At 42.9% G+C, this 7,911-nt stretch overlaps 1 long non-coding RNA gene across 2 annotated transcripts in view; it reads right to left on the minus strand.

Moving 5' to 3' along the window:
* The window catches only part of LOC116092497, a 10,433-nt gene extending 3,031 nt beyond the window's left edge, over nucleotides 1–7,402 (minus strand). For both annotated transcript variants that reach the window (XR_004119290.1, XR_004119289.1), the window contains exons 1-2: nucleotides 7,149–7,402; nucleotides 4,460–4,759 (exon numbers count right to left, since the gene is read on the minus strand). This is a non-coding gene — a long non-coding RNA (uncharacterized LOC116092497). The remainder of the gene's footprint in view (nucleotides 1–4,459; nucleotides 4,760–7,148) is intronic.
* Nucleotides 7,403–7,911: the final 509 nt, after the last annotated feature.

Raw genomic sequence — 7,911 nt, forward strand, 5'->3', positions numbered from 1 at the left:
TGTGGTCAAATAAAAAAACCCAAAATTGACTCCTCTGTATGTGATCAAATTATCTTTGACAAAAATGGCAAAAGGACACAAGAAAGAACAAAGCTTCCACCCTGGTGTCTGGAAAACTAGATACACAGTTGGGCCAATGCCATCCATCGTACATAAAAATCAGCACAAAAATGTGCTGAAGACTTGCAAACAACAGGAGCTTTCAGAAGGACACACATGGAAGAGGCCTCCTAATACTGGACTCAGCAATGACTTCTCGGATACGTGAAAGATAAGGAAAGAGAAATAAATGAGTGCCTGACAAATACAGAGGTGGATGATTGCAGCCAACTATTGGACTGAGCACAGGATCACCAATGGAGGAGTTAGAGAGAAAGGACCCAAGGAGCTGAAGGGTTTGCAACCCCTTAGGAGGAACAACAATATGAACCAACCAGTACACCCAGAGCTCCTAGGGAATAAACCACTAACCAAAGAGTACACATGGAGGGACTCATGGCTCCAGCTGCATATGTAGCAGAGGATGGCCTTGTTGGTCATCAATGGGAGGAGAGGCCCTTGGTCCTACGAAGGCTCGATGTCCCAATGTAGGGAAATGCCAGGGCCGGGAATCAGGAGTGGATGGGTTGGAAAGCAGGGGGAGAGGGAAGGGGATAGGGAATTTTCGGAGGAGAAACCAGGAAAGAGGGTAACACTTGAAATGTAAGTAAAGAAAATATCTAATAAAAAAAAAGAAATGAGATTATTACAAAATTTAAAACTGTGCATCAAAGGGCATAAACCTTAAAGTAATGGACATGATCACATTGGATCATTACATGCATACATCAGTTGAAGCAACACACTGAGTCCATAAGTGTACATAATTGTGCTTGAATCTGTACAGTCAGTTGTGGGTCAAAAACTTAAATAACTTTTTTAATTAAAATAACTTTTAAAAAGTTTATGTTAATAAACCACAGTACATAATGAACTGAAAGATGAGCGATAAAGTGAGAGGTGGCAAGCAGAGCAGACAGCATCATTAGAGATTGCCATGTGATAAGGAGTGAATATCCAGGATGTACTCGGAATGTCCTGAACAAAACCAAGCATTTGAGGCAGAAGAACTGCGGTGATTATTTCTACAATGATTATAACCAAATGGCTGACAAGAGATGGACTGACTGATCTTCAGCATGAGTAATCCTTAGGAGAAATCGAAACCGCAATGAACTCCATTCCCAACCAGGTGGCCACACCCCTACCCCACCCCCACCCCAAAAAAAAGCCTAAAGCAAATTAGCAAGGATCAATGAGCACATGAGGCTTTGGGGAGCTTGTACACAGTTGATGGAAATGTAAAATTACATTTAGCTGTTAAGAGAAACAGTCTGTTTGTTCATCAAAAGAATTATAATACAGTAAGCCATGGCTGGGTTATTTAAGGGGTATTTAAAAAACAGAACTAAGAGCTCAAGGAAATACTTACACACTGATCTTCAGAGCAACATCACATATGCCAAAAAGCATGTGCAACCTAAGTGTCCACCAACAGACAAATGGATGGTCTGTACAAAACTAGAATATCCCTCAACCTTAAAAAAGGATGGAAATTCTGACCCAGGTCACACAGCGGATGAACCTTAAGGACATCGCGCCGAGTGACACAAGCCAGTCATGATGAAAGAAGCTCCATGTGGTTACTTACTTGAGATAATCTACGGTAGACAAATTCATACACTGAAGAGAGGTGGTTACCAGGCACTGGGACGGGGAGATCAGGGAGTTGTTTGATGGGAATAAGTTTCAGTTTTGCAAAAAATGAAAAAAAAAATCTCTAAACATCTTTTATGATAATGCAAACATGTTTAAGCTGGTAGATATACCATGTTATGAGTTTTTAAGCACAATTAAAAACAAAATAAAATTCTAGACCTGGCGTGCAATAGAGATTACAAAGGCTGTTTTTGACAGTTTCCTGTTATAAGCAACAGAGGGAGAGCTTTAAGAAGCTAAGTAATTCAACCTAAGTCATTCAAACATTATGTGGGGATTTCGGTCCTCTCTCTATACCTATAATCCACACTCACTGTGCACCGTGCATCATGCCCATGTCTAGTACAGAACAGGTTATGAAGAAAGGAAATTTTCTTCTCTATCATCAACCCAGCACTAAGGACAGAACCCTGGATGATTGGCAGACAGCACTGAACCCCTTATCCGCTCAAGCAAGCAGATCAATAATAACCTGTCTGAACTGACCAGGTAGAATAGTCTGGAAACCACACCAGCTAACATGTTGATTCTGCTCATCTCCCCCTGCCCCCCTTTCCCACCTTCCCCCCCTTAAAACTGACTGCATGTGTTTCAGTTTTTCTACTGCAGATGATGCTGCAATGATAGGTGAACATCTGAACAAGGATGATGACAAGCTACCCCAAGATCCAGCTTAGCGTCTTTCCAGCAGCATCAACAGGTAAAACAGAGACATGAAATAAACCTACCCTGAGTCCCTGGAAGGAGCTGGCCAACAACTAAGACACATAAAGCTGCTGACATCCTGATTTTTTTCTTGAGCAAGTCCAGGATGATATGAAGGCATGGCAGGAAAGAAAAAGAAACAGCATTGGTGGAAGGTGTCAGGGAAGGCTTCCTGGAGGAGTTAACACGGTTACTGCCTCTGGAAGGATGGAGAGGAGCTGTTCCTACTCTGAAAAGAAATTTTAAAGAGCCATGAACCAACAGAGACAGGAAGGAATATCTGATGGGTAGGAGGGCTGTGGTTCAAGGAATCCCACCATTTATATTATCTCTTCATTCAGTCAGAAAGCCAGTGGACCCAAAATAAATGTGAGCCCTGTGTACTGCTGAAGAAGTAAAATAAAGTCTGTCTGTGTAGTTAGGGTTCTGAGTTCTGAGCAGACCCCATGAGACAGGGAAGCAGGCATGGCAGTGTGCAAGGATGTTTTTAAATGATGGAGATGAGGAGAAAGGATAAAGGGGTGGTGGCAACATCTCAGTGCTGCACAAGCACATGCACTTGAGTTTAAATCCCCAAATCTTACATAAAGCCTAACATGGTAGTACACATCTGTAAACCCAGTTCCTATAGCAAGACAGGAAGTGGAGGGAGGAGAAGTCCTGGAGGGTCACAGGTCAGGGACACAGCAGCAAACAACAAGGAGACCCTGAAACAATATAGAAGGTGAGGACCAACATCTGATCTCCATGGTACATACATACTCACACAGACACTTGCACACATACACAAGTATATACACACATACACCACACACATACACATACACAGGCACACATGTACACACGTGTGTGCACACATGTACACAAATGCAGGCAGACACATGCAAAGAAAATGGATAGAATCTATATGTAGAGAGAGAAAAAGGAATGCGCTTAGCAGTGAATTTTTAAGTCAAGGGCAATGAATGTTTGGAAATGAGTATATAGGGTTGTGTAACTGATCACATCCCAGGGGTGAGGGGAGGAGGATCTGAGCGATCACTAATCTCCAGCAGGGAGATCAAGAGGACAGGACACAAGAAGTGAAATGTCTGGAAACTTAAAAACCAGCTCAGCTTGCCATCAGCTTTCTCAGCATGTAGAGTCTACACAACCAGTTTCATGGGATAGAGAGTTAGAGTGACAGCCTGTGAAGACCCTGCGTCCCCACCTAACGGTTCTAACACAACTCTTGGTGCCCATGGTACTAAAGAAGGTATCCTGCCCACATTGTACTTCAGCCCAGTGTTGTTCAGAAACTTGTTGGGTGTAGCTAGCTCAGTAGTAATGCGCAAGTCTGGTATGCATGAATCCTGTTTGAGAGAACAATCCAGCCTTACTCAGGAAATGCCCTATAGACTATCCAAAGTTTGGAGGGCCGAGTGAGCACACCCACCCTCTTCCACACCCTTCCTGAGCTGTGAATCTACACTGATGGTACCAAAAGCTTCCCAGGCATCCCATCCAGAAATGACACAAAAACAGTTTCTCTTTTCAAAAACTGAAATGCTCCCAAGATTGAATGCACAGAATGCTTGTGCAGCTATAATCTTGGCAAACATCTGCCACCTTTGTGTGGCAGGCGCAGTCTCTTCAGAATACTGCCTTTGATTTCGGGGAAAGACAAATCAGGCCGCACGTTTTGTTGTGAATGCTTCTCATCACAGGAGGGAATTTTCAGCAGCTTGGAATTTTGAATGTATGAAAAAAGATGGATTAAAAAACAAACAAACAAAGAGTTCTTGACAAAAAATCAACAAGGTTCCTAAAAGAGATTAAGTCAGTTCTCTATTCCTGTCCCTTTCTCCTCCCATGGTTCACCTCTCTTTTTCTAGATTCCTTGAGGTTGGCCTCTGGAACTGAGTCCTATCCTTATGGACACTAGCAATTCCAGGTCCAGACTAAGCAGAGGGATGTGGTGACTCCTGCCGTTCTTCTGTCTTGGTGTGTAACTCACCTTTGTAAGTTGTCAGGATAGAGAGGAGTGCTCTGCAGTGGTGCACAGCCCCAGTAGCTGCAGGTATACAGGAACAGCCTCGGTCTGAGCTTCATTGCTGACTTGAGTTCAGTGTCTCCCTTCTGTGCCTTCTAGCTGGGGGTGGAGTGTGTCAAGTCTGTTGTGGAGGCCACATGGGATGAATCAAGTAGGACTTTGTAGATTATGGAAGATTTTGATCCAAGTTTGTGAAGGCTAATAAAGATTTTGAACAGTCGATGATCTGCCTTGATATGGTCTGTAGAGAGATGATTTTCATTCCTGGGTAGAAAGCAAATGGTTAGAAGTTGCAGAGACCTAAGGAATGCAGTGAGGAGGATGTTGCCGGTGCTCCTGGAAGGAGATCTCAGGACCATGGTGATGGTGATCATCATTGGCCTTCAGGTCTTTCCTCTGTGGGTTTCAGTGGGTGACAAACACCCTGTCCTCAGCAAGACTCAATTTCCACTGTTTTCATCCTAGCTGCTGCCTTAATCATTTTGCAATGTAAGGAGAGATGACTGAGAATCTCTTTCTATTAGACAATATATACATTTGATTTCTCTTACCTTCTACTATTACTGTTGTTAGCTTGTTTTTTTGTTTTTTGTTTTTTGGTTTTTTTTACCAATTAGGTCATCAATTGATGAATTGTTTGTGTTATCCCTTAAGCCCAAGAGCATGGATATATAGATATACAAATGGAAGGTCCTCTGGATACGTGATTGAGTCTAGCTGATGTTTAACAGACAGTTAAGTTTTAGGATGCATTCCTGAGCATTTCAATGAATTTTCAAATACATGAAAAGGGTATTGTGCTCTTTAAAAGAGATACAAAAGTACTTACAACCATACTTAGAACATATTTAAAGTATCAAACAGTGATGTGGCAGGGGAATACTGAGAGATGATCACAGAAGAGCTATGACAGACAGGATAGTAAAGAGCTAGATAAGTCTAAGATGTAAGGAAGGATGTGGTCAAATATGTGCTCCCGTTAGTGGGCTTCCATAGTAACTCCAGGAGCAATGATCAGTCCCCAGATTTAGGTTCATCTGGGCCTAAGGGGAGGGGAACAACATGATGGTTATTTAGACTAGAAGATGAAGGTTCTGGTAACTGGTTTGAAGGATAAGCCAAGAGGCCAAGGGAGATTGGGAACACCCCAGGGTTTTTTAGTTAAGTGACAAGAGAACAGCAACATACATTATTGCAACTACCAAACACCTTGCTTGCATGTTTTATAAAATACAGTAAGAAGCTGTAGGTATCAAAATTTTTATTTATTTTCCTTATGTATCTTTAGTCCTTTGAAACTTGTCTTTGAAGTTCCTGCCATCAAAATATGGAGTTTAGGGCTCCATACTTCTTGAATATGGGCTGACATATGGCTAGCTTTCTGGTCATCCACACCACCTCATTGACTCCAAACCATCAGTATCACCCCCTAGAGATGCACATATACAAATCGCTGATATTCCCCACATCGACCCAGACAGTCTTCTTTCTCTCCATAGCCACTAGAAGGATACTTTCAAAGTAAACTACTTATGTATCACAGCTTGTCCAGACTCTGACTTCTTCTTAGAGCAGAAACCAGATCCATAAAAAGGCTTCCTAGGTCCACCACTACCTCTCTATCCATCCCCTATAACATCCAGTGGGCCTCTAATATCTATGTTCTTCCTTGATAGCCTTCCTTGAGTCTTAATTCTCTACTGAGTATTTACACCTGCTGGTCTCTGTCTGGAACATTCTATCACAAAAAGCTACTACCCACCACCTATTTATTCCTCACAGCCCTACATCACTTTCCCTTCCACAGGAATATGCTCCCTGGTCATCCAAACTAGATAAAGTCCTCCAAAAACCTGTTTTCTTTCCAAACGTTTACACCAATTTACAATTGTGAATTCACTGATGTGACCATATGACTACTCTTTTTAAACAACAACCCCCAGAGACATGCCTCCTTTTGTATAATCTTGCACGACCAGGCCCTGGTGCAGAGCAGCTCATAGCATTAAATGGAAAGATGAGTCAATGAATCAATGAATCAATGAATGAGGACCAGTTCATATATGGGTGTTGGCTGAGGTCCCTTATTTAGCAATCCTCAAGAGAGATGGGAGAACTGGATGAGCTAGGAATGAACAGTGGAAGGAAGAGTTGTTGAAAGATTAAGAACCCTATGCTCAGACATACCATTGTTTCTCTGCAACTGGCAAGGCCCCATTGTCATCGACTTATTTCTGTACCAAGGAAGCATATAAATTATGCCTATTCCCTTTCAGACCGATGGCACAATACATTCCCCTTCTCACTTTGGGAATCTTAGATAGTTCTCTAGATTTCTCAGGAATGGAGAGAGGACATCAAAGAGAGGGAAGAGAGACTGGGGTTGCTACAGTCACTCCTCCAAGGAAGAAACCAGAGAACAGAAGCATGTATACGTGTATATGTATGTGTGTGTGAGCACACACGCGCACGTCCACGTGCACAAAGGGGGGGGCAGAGAGGGAGAGACAGAGAGACAGAGAGAGACAGAGACAAAAACAGAGAGAAAACATAGAGAGATATAGAGATAGAGACAGCAGGACATGGGGACAGATAAGGAGGACAGAAATAGATAGGAACACACTCTAATAAAGAAATAACCCCATTGACATACCTAGATCAAATAGTCCTGAATGATTTCGCCAGCGATAACATGGTTGACTTTCTTTCTTTCGTGTGCTGGTGTGTGTGCTGGGAATTCTGCTTGCTGTTGGGAACATCACATTTGTTTTGGGGGGTCCAGAGCCTTGATACAGTATGGTGTATGATGAGACTCTGAGTAGACATTCACTCTCAGTTACAGTCCAAGCTGAGAGGGAAGTACAGGGGCCAAAGCAACACAGAGGAGGGCACCTGACCTGGCCTGGAAGTCAGCAGAGACTTGTGAGAGGAACTGAGAGCCAAGCTGCTTCACGATGACCCCCTCCACACCTCAACTTCCTCATACTTAACTAGAGCCCATGAGTCCCACCTCCCAGAGCAAGGGTGCTAGGAGGCACTTGGTGAGCACTTACATTGTACCAGCTGCTAAATGAAGTATTTGAACATTATCTCATAAAACCTGTATCACAACTCTAGAAAGTATATATAAATACCTCTCTCGTACAAATGCATAAACTGACCTTTAAGGAAGTCAGGACAGTCCTGTCACTAGTGACCTGTCTTTCTGACATCATGCTGGGAGGCAGGGTGCTCTGTTGCCTCTATACTTTGACCATGAAAGTCTCTCAGCTCAAAATAAGCCATCAACAGATTTCAGTTCCTTTTCTGTCCTCCCCCAACCCCCGCTTTCCCTCCATAAAGGAATAAAACCGTAAGAGATCCCCGAGTCTTCTGACTTTCATTTATTCCTCTGGATTTCATGGGGCTAATTTTCC

This window comes from Mastomys coucha, unplaced genomic scaffold (genome assembly GCF_008632895.1).
Source record: "Mastomys coucha isolate ucsf_1 unplaced genomic scaffold, UCSF_Mcou_1 pScaffold15, whole genome shotgun sequence".
Classification (NCBI taxonomy): Eukaryota; Metazoa; Chordata; class Mammalia; order Rodentia; family Muridae; genus Mastomys; species Mastomys coucha.